This window comes from Rhinolophus sinicus, chromosome 3, assembly GCF_057876585.1.
Source record: "Rhinolophus sinicus isolate RSI-liver-muscle chromosome 3, RSI-T2T, whole genome shotgun sequence".
Taxonomy (NCBI): Eukaryota; Metazoa; Chordata; class Mammalia; order Chiroptera; family Rhinolophidae; genus Rhinolophus; species Rhinolophus sinicus.
The window spans coordinates 109090162-109102282 of record NC_142503.1 but is presented as its reverse complement, the minus strand read 5'-3'; the positions used below and the strand labels follow the sequence as shown (position 1 = coordinate 109102282).

At 31.7% G+C, this 12121-nt stretch overlaps 1 protein-coding gene across 4 annotated transcripts in view; it reads right to left on the bottom strand.

The window, feature by feature from the left end:
- Positions 1 to 12121, bottom strand: part of MDGA2 (MAM domain containing glycosylphosphatidylinositol anchor 2) — a 797923-nt gene that overhangs the window by 86140 nt on the left and 699662 nt on the right. The gene's annotated exons all lie outside the window — the stretch shown is intronic.

Sequence of the window (12121 nt, the reverse complement as noted above, 5' to 3'; positions counted from 1 at the left end):
GATAAGAATCCCTATAAAGGCCAGAGACAGAAAAAACACTAAGTAGGAAAAAAAATAAAAAATGTGGCATCCTAGAAGTCAAAAAAAGTATATATCAGTAAGTGAATGATCATTCTGTCTTAAAAAAAAAAAATCAGGGATAATGAAAAATATTGTTTATATTGTCCATGTCTTTGGTCAATAACCAAACAAAACTTAGCAATAGCACAAGAACTTTGGCCAATAATAAAGTTTTATTTAGATTTTAAAGATATGTCAAGTGCATATAGCATATATAAAACATCTATTTTTTTATTATTATTGCCAAATTTAAAATTATACAGACCATTTGGAATTACAGGTCCAACTTCCCGATATTTTGAAATGTAGGTGGTTTTTTTTTTATTTCACACCTTCCTTTTTTTTTTTTTTTTTTTTTTTAACCAATACTATATTTATTTATTAAATCAAAAATATTTAGTGAGACTATATTAAATGCCAAATAGTGTACTAGGCATTGCGGATACAGTGAATGATGAGGTATGGCCTCTGTCTTTATAGAAACTGCTTACATTTTCTCAGACTTTTCAAATAGCTCTGCAATTTTATTGGATGATTAGTTAATAAGTTGTACATTTATCATCCCTTATTCAATATCTTTTCTGTTTTTTCTTTTTAAAAAATAGAATTTTAAATGTCCTCCTGCGGTTTTCTTCCTGAGTTCCTGTATGCAGAACCTTTTCTTACCTGCGTTTTCATATTTCTTGAAACATCATTAGTCACCTATCATTTAGTCATTGCATAAAAATTTGTCACAGACAGTTAAAGAATGAATTTTGAACATTGAGAATGGAAGTGGTGGTCTCTATTATCCTGAAGATGTTCACCAGGAAAAAATAATATGAGAAGAAATGAATTTAATTTTTGACAAGTTTACTAGTAAAGTTCAATGCTAAATATCTGAATGTCAGTAACATTTGGAAAAGTCTCCTACATCAACATTGTGTGCATTATAAAATGTTCTATAAATATTCATTCAGTTGAATTGAAAATGGATTCTCAACTCCACACAAAGAATCTTGCATAGAAGGAGGTCTCTAGAAGAGCCATCACATTCGTTTTATTACTTCTTTTATCTTGTATGATATTTTCACTTATTACTATATGAGAACACACATTCATATTCACAACACTAAGAGCAAAATCTAGATGAAAAGGAAACAATATACTGAATGAAGGAATCATACCTAAACCATCATTAAAAACTTGTGTTTGAGACCAAATGTCCCAAAATGTTATTAAGGAGGTGCATTTAACAGTAGCCTAGATAATGAGCGAGGGGTTTGGATTAAAAATAAGCATCCAAAACGTACACATGAAGTAAAGAACTGCTTAAGTGAGTAATGCAAACCTAGAGTTTTCATTAGAGGTAGTGTCCAGATTGAATTGAGGTAAGAAGCGGGGTTGCTTTTGTTTTTCAACCAAGGGGGAAATACTAGGGGCATTAGATTTAATTCTAAGCAACATTTTTCACAAAATGATTGATGAATTTACATAGAAACAGGGACAGAATACAGTAAAAACCAGAGGCTATTTAATATGGAAAAAAAAAAAAAGTCCTCTCAAAAATGGGCAAATGGAGTTTTCTAAGTGTTGAAACTCTATTACAGAGAAAGAAAATCAGACTAAATCTAAATATTAACAGATCTATGAAATATGATGAATATCAGTGAAAGGCTTTTAAAATAATACATATTTTGACTTAGAAATGTTCTACGAGTCCTCTATGAATACGGAATGGCTTACTTCGATAGGCTATGATTTCCCTTCACAAGAGGTATTTAGTCAATTCCTGATCCCAGTTAGCAAGGCTGAAATTGATGACTGCCCACAAGAGGACTATTAAGGTATCTCTCAGTCTCACATCTCTAGGGTGCTATGGAAGGAACATTTGCCTATTGTTTAATTGTATTATTTCAATTGTTTTAAGCATCCTTATTTATAAATTCCATTTTATGTTTCTATTATCTGTAGTCCAATCCTGCTTTTTGTTGACTGCCAGGAGAGTAATTGGCTGCGTGTCATAAATGCTAATTGCTATACTTCTAGGACTGATTGTTTTTCTAAATAAGTACTTTTAAGGTTATTGAAGCAGCCTGACCTTGAAGTTAAAAAAAAATTAAAATCCTCATGACTTGGTTAATAATGTGAATTTGTTTATCAAGACCTATTTTCAAGGTAGTAAAAAATTAAGCTACAATCTAACTGTCATTTAAATAATCCCATTAGATCAAATTATACTGTAAAATTCCATCATCATCTTTATATTTAACTACAGACTATTAAAAAAGCTTTCCAATGTATTTTTTAAAATACTTTATTTTATCTGTATTGACATATCACTCATATCACATATCATATATGAGTGATATCCCATGTAATAATTTTTCATATATTTCAATTTTTCATATAACATTGTATTAGAAAATAATTTATAGGCGATCTATTCCAATGTCTCATATGACAGATAAAGAATATTTAGAAAGAAAATAGCAATGGTGATGATATACAGAAATTGATATAAATAAACAATCAAATGCAACAAGACCCATGACAAACTTTTATTTTGATTCATCAATTAAAAAAAATAAAGAAAATTTTACTTTCGTTCAATAATTGCATCATCTTGGAATTAAAGGTGAAAACTGGTTTTAGATGGTACATAAATAATATTGATTAGTAAATAATAAGTACTGATAAGAAATAATTATGAGTATAGTAAGTATAGATATGTCTGCTTATGTCTCAGAGATACTTTGTACTAACCCTCTTTTGGATCAACTTTACAAAGCAAACATGCTTTCTGATTTCATTTGAAAAATGTATCTTAAAATTAAACACACACACTCAAATGTCTTCTCTGAATTCAGAGACAATCATATTTAATGTTTTTACATTCATTTTGTAAGAAACACACAGTAATACTAAGGAAATATGTTTATAATAATCCTAGGCTCTTAAAACCAAACGAGACACCTGCTGTCTGAACAAGAAAATAATTCACAATATATTTTTTTCTTTTTTATCCTCCATGGCAATTTTTCTCTCTTTTTTTTTTTTTTTTGGTCCGTCTAGCAAGCATGCCAAGAAAATTTTTTCTCATTTATATTCTAGTTTTAATTTTATGTAATATTGTTCCAGTTTAAATCCTTTTAGTCTAACTGACCTAGAACTGCATTAATTATCCAAACTGGCCAATAATTTTAAGACACATTATGAGTGATTATATAAAGATCTTGTTTTTTAAAATATTCTTAAAATATACATAAAGAGAAAATTTAATTGTTCAAAATTTTAAATATTTATGTAAAAGTACATTAATTGTATTTTGCAAATAGCTTTTGGAAAGTGATTAAATTGAGAATTCAAAATATGATTTTATGCATAAAGCTCAAAGTAAAAGATATTAAGAAGCTATGACATGTCACTTTCCTAGTATAAAAATGTTAGCTTAAAATACAGCAAAAATATTTTTTCAGATGCATACTTAGACTTGCAAGCACAAAAGAAAATTATTCCTCAGTGTCAGAAAACAAAGAACTTAAAATTAGACATTGAATAAAAGTTTAAGGAGAAAAGCAGTGTTGCTGTTTTGTACACTGGGGAGCTGGATTTTAGGCCCACAGATGAGGTTAAGGAGCCCCGTCCAAGCTGAGAAGTTTGAAATGAGGCCACTACATATGATCAAGACCAGTAAAAACAGCAATCTCAGACATATGGTATATTGGGAAAAAATTGCCCCTCACCAGTATAGGAAGATGACAAAAATACTGCATTAACAAAAAAAATCATCCTTGGCTAGCAATATCACGGGAGTGCTTGAGTAGATGTAATATTGAGTTGTTCTTGAAAGACATGTTTTCAACTTAGACTGCAGCAAATTTCTCTAAATCAAACCTCAATGAATAAGAATTCAAAAATACAACATTAGTAACCCACAAGCAAATGTTCCATTATGAGTGATTAAAAGGCCAACAAGCAGCAGGATTAGACTACAGATGATGGAACCACAAAATGAAATTTATAAATAAGTATGCATAAAACAATTGGAGAATACAATAGAAAATGGTAAACAAACTATGGGATCTTCTGGGAAAGAATAATTAATACTGTCTGTTGGGACCAAAGGTAGGCTTTACAGGGTACATATCTGACATCTTTATTGACCTTAAAGGAGAAGAAATTCCACAGACAGACAAGGGTGGATCATGGAGGAACAAGAGAAGAGAAGTAAGGTATGGCGTTAAGTGGAGAAAAATAAATATATTATAGACAATATTTTAGAACTACCCTGTTTCCGCAAAAATAAGACCTAGCCGGACAATCAGCTCTAATGCGTCTTTTGCAGCCAAAATTAATATAAGACCCGGTCTTATGTTATGTTATATTACAGAAACCCAGTCTTATATTATAGTAAAATAAGACCGGGTCTTATATTAATTTTTGCTCCAAAAGACACATTAGAGCTGATTGTCCAGCTAGGTCTTATTTTCAGGGAAACGCAGTACCACAGCATTTGGTGTGGCTATAGCATGCAGTACCTGTCTTTCCTACCAAATCGTTCACTTTCGAAGAACAGAAGTGTTCTCATCAGCTCTTACTACAATGGCTGACACAACACATGTACGTGAGTAAGACAGGAAAAATAGGTATGTGCTAATTTATGGAGTGTCTTGTTTGATATAATATGATGTTTGATATTAACCCTATAGTCCAATTAGTTTTAGATTATTTTAACCAGTACTCACGTAAGTGGGAGAAAAGATTTTACAGTGAAACTACTGATTTTCATTTGCCAAGGTGAAAAGAAATCAGTGATATCAAAGAATTGAATGAGAACTAAATTAATATTCAACATAGTAATAATGAAGGAAATTCACAAAACACACTTGCAAAGTATACAGAACAACAAAACAATTAAAACTTTTCAAAGGTGTATTTATTCATACAGGAAGAGTAGCTACAGAAATTCATGGCAAACTTAAAACTGATGATACACTGATTTAAAAAAAAAAAAAAAAAAGACTTCTAAAAATCACAGAAATCTCCGTTCTCTGATTGTATGCATTTTAGTAGAAGCTAACAACACAGTCAAGTGCTTTTGGAGTCAAGAGTCACACTGTGTTTACACACAGTCTAACGCAGTGGATTACTCATTATAATCTAACAGACATAATATTCAATAAAGAGCTATGCAGCTCTGTCATTCCTTCATTGAGCAAAAGAATACATGCAATTGTTGGAATGATAAATACTTTTTCTTGAAATTAATGAATCTTGAGTCATACTAAAAAGGAAAGAAATGCTTCTAACAGAAATGGGGATTTTTTCTGTTTTTAATCAGGGATACGATAGACATCCATTTTATATTTTACAACAATAACTGGTGGGAAAGAAGAGAATGGACCAGTTAAGTGAAAAAGTCTTGGCACGAAACCAGTAAGAAGACAGTATCTTCAGAACAAAGGACATGATTTGGGAAATGAAGAAAGGCTCATGAATCCAAAATGCATTGCAGATAAACAACTAATCAGCATTTGTCTTCTGAGTGGATACTATAGGTGCACTCCTAAGTTTTTAGTCTTTGGAGAGAGAATGGACACTAGCGTTTCCAACAAGATGGAAAAGGACTTTATGCATCTCATCCTGGAAAAGGAGTGAAGAATTACATGACCTCTTGGGATCCTATTAATTTGAAAGCCCTCTGTCTTGATTTAAAGCCATGTAAAAATTAGTATAATGATTTAATGCAATCTCCATCAAAATCCTAATGCCATTTTTTAAAGAAATAGAACAAAAATCATCAGATTTGTATGGCATCACAAACGACCCTGAACAGCCAAAGCAATCCTAAGGAAAAAAAACCAACAACAACAACAACAACAAAACGAGTCTGGAGGTATCACACTCCCAGTCTTCAATTTGTACTACAGAGCAATGATAATCAAAACAGCATGGTATTGGCAGAAAAACAGACACACAGACCAATGGAATAGAATTGGAAACCCAGAACTAAACCCACATAAATGTGGACAGATAATTTTTGGCAAAGGAGACAAAAGCATACAATGGATAAAAGAAAGCTTCTTCAATAAATGGTCCTGGGAAAATTAGAAAGCCATGTGCAAAAGAATGACTTTAGTTTGCTGTCACCATACACCAATATTAACTCAAAATGGATCAATGACCTAAATATAAGGCCTTAGACAATTAAATACAAAGAAGAAAATATAGGTACTAAACTTATGGACCTTGGTCTCACAGAGGCTTTTGTGAATTTGACCCCAAAAACAAGGGAAATAAAAGCCAAAAAAAAAAAAAAAAAAAAGGACTATATTAAACTGAAAAGCTTCTGCCCAGCAAAACAAACCATCAACAAAACAAATAGGCAACCAACTGCATGGGAGAAGATATTTGCAAGCAACGCCTCCAATAAGAGGTTAATATACAAAATACATAAGGAGTTCTTTGAGAACAAGTCAAGGTTTAATTTTGTGAAGTCAAAGGAAATTAAAAAAAAAGGAATAAATGTGTTCATCTGTGTTACTATGTTTGGTATTTAGTGTATGATATTTAATAGTAGTCTTTACCTCATTAATTGTAACTAATAAAGGAATTATTACCATAATTGATAGATTCTGCTTATTTTCATTTGATTAGGAAGGTGGTCGATTAATATAAAAAAGGAATGAAGAAATGGAAAACATGTAAGTCATACTTAACAAAAGAAAATATTGTACACTTGAAACCTATGTAACTTTACTAATATTGGCACCTCTGTAAACTTTAATAAAAAAAGAAACAAAAGAGAAAATATTGTATCTGATAAAGAACAATTTATCTTTTAATTAAGATGAATGTCACAGCAGCAATAAAGCCGAATGTTGTCAAGAGTTTGTTTAATGGTAAAACTTGTCGATATATGTGTGCAGGAAAGAAAAACATAAAAACTAAATTATACATCTGTGAAGTCAATGACATCTCTCAGTTAATGATTGTTTAGAGTTTGGAAAAAAAATTGTAACTCAACTAAATCATTTAGGTTAACTGCCTTTGTACTTAAGACAGAGAATAGATTATATTTTCTCTTCCCAGTTAGTGACAGCCAATATGTTTTCAAATGACCAGTCATTGTTATGACATTATTTTAAAATTGCAACATGCCTCATTTTATCTATCCCTTACAAGGATCCATTTTCTTCTGCTGGAGTCAGAGCTCTGAAAAACACATTGAGGCAGACTACTCAGAGATTGCATTTTAGCACTGAAGAACTTCCTTAGAATTCATAGCCCTGGAGAGAAGGTCTATTGATTGGTTAAACAATACAATTATTGCCAATATTGTCAGGCTTTGCAAATCACTGGGATCTCGATAAAGAGCTTTTAAATTTGCCCCAGCTTAAGGTATATTTGCTTTACATACATTATAATTTCCTTTGTAGGTTATGCCTTTTCAAAATAAAACTCCTAAAGAAATAGGTTTCTTACTCCCCAAAAATGGCTTTATGAAAGCAACTTTATTAAGTTAGTGTTCCTATTTCCTATCTGGAAAAACTTTAAAAAACAAATTTTAGCATCATTTAAATGAAATCTAATCAGTAAAACAATATTTTAACAATATGTGTTCATGAATTTACTTTATAAACTGAGAAATTCCTCATACTATGTATAAAGCATTTTTATAAAGGAAGTGAATGAAACAATAGAAACTGAGAACAAGCTTAATGGGATTTATGGCTAAATTCCTTCATAAACGGAAACCTTGCCAACCCATCTTTGTCTCTCTTCTCTTTTGCATTCAAAGATTCATCTTTTAGATTGTCTATTGTTTGTAACTATTACAGTTTATCAGAATAACATCTAATTTTACTCTTCTCACTTCACACCAACAAGACTTCTAACTGTGTTTGCTGAACAAATGAATCAGTGAACTTTTCTCCTAATTGTGTTTCTCCTGCCTGCATTCTAGTGAGTCAGTGAGCCAGTCATTGAAAGTTCCTAACATCCCCACACGTCTTGACCCCTTAAACGGAAATGTTTTCCTTGTGTAATTTCTATCTGCTTTTCAATTCTTATCCATTTTTGATACCCAAATCATGACTATCCTTCCTTTTATAAAATATTATTTCTTTTATAACATTAATATTATTGATGAAAATATCTCCCCAAACAGAACACTCAAAATAGGTACCACCAATTTCAGTAGGACCTTGAGAGACTATTTCATCATTTCCCAGTTGTAATGCAGAAATAATATTTAACCCAATTCCTGTCAGTTTATTTTTTAGGATTTTTAAATTTTATTTTATGGTAAATAAGATGTCAGTTTAGTTGTGGTCATGTCAATGGAAACCTTCAGAAAAATTTCCCTTAAAATTTTATTTAAATAAACAAAATTTGCTGGATAATTGACAGCTCATCACTTATATTACTGGAATAACAAAAACTGATATAGAGAAAAATGGAATAATGGTGTGTACATTGTCTAGAAGTTGACAAATCTCAGTCATTAAGTATTAACTTTTCTTGCATGACCCATACAGATAGGAAGTTGATTAAGATTATTAACATAATCTTATAAAATGCATTTGGAGAAAGTGCTACATTGCAGGCTTCTCTTGTTATGTTCATGAAATAGCTTCACACAATTCACATTCTTTACTAAAATACATTAGCATAAAGTGCAATAATAATTAAAAAGGTATCAATGTTCTTTTCATAATTAACAAAAATAAACATTGAAAGAAGATACTTAAACTTGTGTGAAAACTTATAACTTACTTTTAATAGTTTGCTTCAATAAGTTAAGTTCACTTGAATATCATACCCTATAATATAATTCAATTTTCCTTTACAGTTACTCCTGAAATTATTTGATACTTAGAGAAAATATGTTTATGGACATATCTACTTGGGAAATGATTTAACTGCAACAAATTCAAATTGTCTAAATCAAAATATTTTTATTTCAACATTTGAAATGTGGAATGAACACATTGAATTTTATAAGTTCTGAAAACCACCTTAATGTATCAAAAATGTAGCCTTTTTATTAATATCTAAGAAAGCAGAGACCATTAAAATAAGGCCCAAGAAGATGGCTTCCAGGCCTATTTGCTAAGAGGCAGAAACTCTGAAAATGATCATCAAATGTACGGACGATAATTTAACATGAATCCTGCCATTGGCTATTAGGAGACCAATCACTCAGACTGAAATGGGTGAGTAGGCTTTCAGAAGTACCATAGCTTAGTAATTACTTCTTGCAAAAAAAAAAAGGTTTTTACCAAACCACTAAATACTTAAGCCATACATTCCCACATCAATTGGAAGCTAACGTGATGTTTCCCATTATAAAAATTCTCCCCTATTTTAAGACAGTTCTCAGAGGAGTTCATAATTTTTTTGTTAGGTTTCTGCCATATAAAGAATTAATAAATAGAGAGAAATTGGCAAATAATAATAGTAATTGATTCATTTTGTTACTAGTAAAGACTAGTTAGCTGGGTTAAAGAGATACAAAGTCTGACAATTAAGTTTGTGAACTTGTTGCGCCGATGTTGCTAACTTTTTTTTATATTAGAGGGATTATTCATTATAAATTTGTACCAACTGGACAAACAGTTAACTAAGTTTACTATTTGGAAGTCCTGAAAAGGCTGCATGAAAAAGTTAGACAACCTGACTTTTCCCCATCAATTCATGACTCTTGTATCATGACAATGCACTAGCTCACATGGCACTGTCTGTGAGGGAGTTTTTACCCAGTTAACAAACAACTGTATTGGAACACCCTCCCTACTCACCTGATCTGGCCCCCAATGACTTCTTTCTTTACCTGAAGATAAAGGAAATATTGAAAGGAAGCCATTTTGATAAATTCAGGACATCAAGGGTAATTTGATGATAGCTCTGATGGCCATTCCAAAAAGTGTTCCAAAATTGCTTTGAAAGGTGGACTAGGTGCTGGCATCGGTGCATAGCTTCCCTAGGGGAGTACTTTGAAGGAGACTGTAGTGATATTCAGCTCTGAGATATGTAGCACTTCTTCTAGGATGAGTTTGCTAACTTGATTGTCTGACCTCGTATGTCAGGAAATTCAAATGGATCAAAATATACAATTTATTTATTTAAATGATTTCATATAGTGTACATAAAATAACTGTCATAGCACTGGGAAAATAGTAAGTATTCAATAAATATTAATCTCCTAATGTACCCTCCACTACAAAACCTAAATAAATAAACAAACAAACAAACAAATAAATAAATAAATGGAAAAAATAAAATAAAACAAAACTTTCTAGGAAGCGTTCTATATTTAGTTTCATTGTCACAGTGCAGAAGCACAGGGACTTAAAGCAGTTTAGAAACTAATCTAGACAAATTTAAATGAGTTTCCATTTATTTTCTTTAAACTTTATGAATCAATTTTCAACACAACTGAGTCACTTCTGACCCCTTTTGGCATGAGCCTAGAAAACAAACTATTTATACAAAGTACTTATTGGCTTACACACCAAATATATATAATTGTCTTGGGTAACATAAAATAAACACATATATTTATATTTACCTGATAACATTTCTACTTAACTGAATAACCCTTTTCCTCTAAAACCCTAAATGTACTTTGCCAAAAATGATGCAAAATATGAATAACACATTTTTTTTTTTTTAAATAGGTTTTGATTAGGACCTGGTCCAAAAATTTTAAAAGATGATTTGGATTTGATGAAACGATTAGCTTTCACATTTGGCATGTAAATAGGAAATTGCTAAAGGTTTAGAGAAAGTTTGGAAATAAAAATTATCAATCCATTGATATTTTACTAGGAAATACCTAAGTAAGTGTAATGTGTATAAAAACCACGTTTTAAAGAAAAATAATCTGGAGAACTCCTCTGGGAGTAGAGATGATTGACTACTGGTAGAGGAGAGGCTGTATGAAGAGAAGCAAGGCGGGTTTTTAATTTTGGATTTCAGTGACCCCATTATGTACCATAGTACTTGCCCAAGGGCCTTCACTCACTAATACACTATCAAGTATTTGAGACACATACCAGAATTACATGTCTGAAGTCGCTGTTTAAAAGTGATTCTATTTGATTTACCATCACAACCATAGACTCATGGAGAAAGAACAGTCTTGAGGGATGAAAATTGTATCTCAAATTTACATAGGAATTTACAGTTTACAAAGTACTTTAAAAAATATTCACTTATTTTAGTCTTTACAGAGGTTGGGAAGGGCAAATATACAGAGGGGTATTACTTGGCTTGAACTGCAAATCTTGAAAGTTAGTAAGAACATCATTATTACTGCCCTAGGACAGACAACAATCCTTGCCTGGCTTGCAGATCATCCATCAAAAAGATCCAAATGAATATTTTGTAAGAAAGAAGAGAGGGTACACCATTCACCTAAAAACACAAAGGAAGCTGGCTTTCAAACTGAAGCCCTATCTCCCCCAACGTGTATTAGTGCAGGAATGTCAGAATAAAATGGAATTATTGGAAGTATCTTGTTTTTGAAATGATGCAGTGTATATTCCCAAGGCAGAGAGAATATAAAGCTATTTGCTTCTATTTATATTTTAAAAAAGCATTCAATTAATACATGTCAATTGTGAGTGGGTGAGGAAAACACACCAAATTTTGTCAGTGGAAGAGAGAAGCATGAGTGGAACGCTACATTTGGCTATGTCACGATGATGGCTCGAGGTTGATTTTGTGATTCTCTTTTGCTTGTATGTAAAGATCTCTAGGCTATCCTTTCATGAGTTACGTCAGTTCTTTCATATATCACAACCCTGTTTGTTAATAAGCTAACTCTAGAGTATGTATGTGGGTGGTAGCATGGGGAACAGAGACATAATTGGAACTGCAGAAGAAATTCCACAGATGCCATTACATTTCACAAGACAGTAGCAGATCCAGAAATAGAAAATTATAATATACAGGGTGGGTGTGCATTTCCTGGGAAAGCACAAGTCTCCTATTTTGTAGTGACTGTACCCTTGTTTGTAGCAATAGTGAGCACACCTTGTTCTCTGACCAATGCTATTTCCCCTGGCTTATC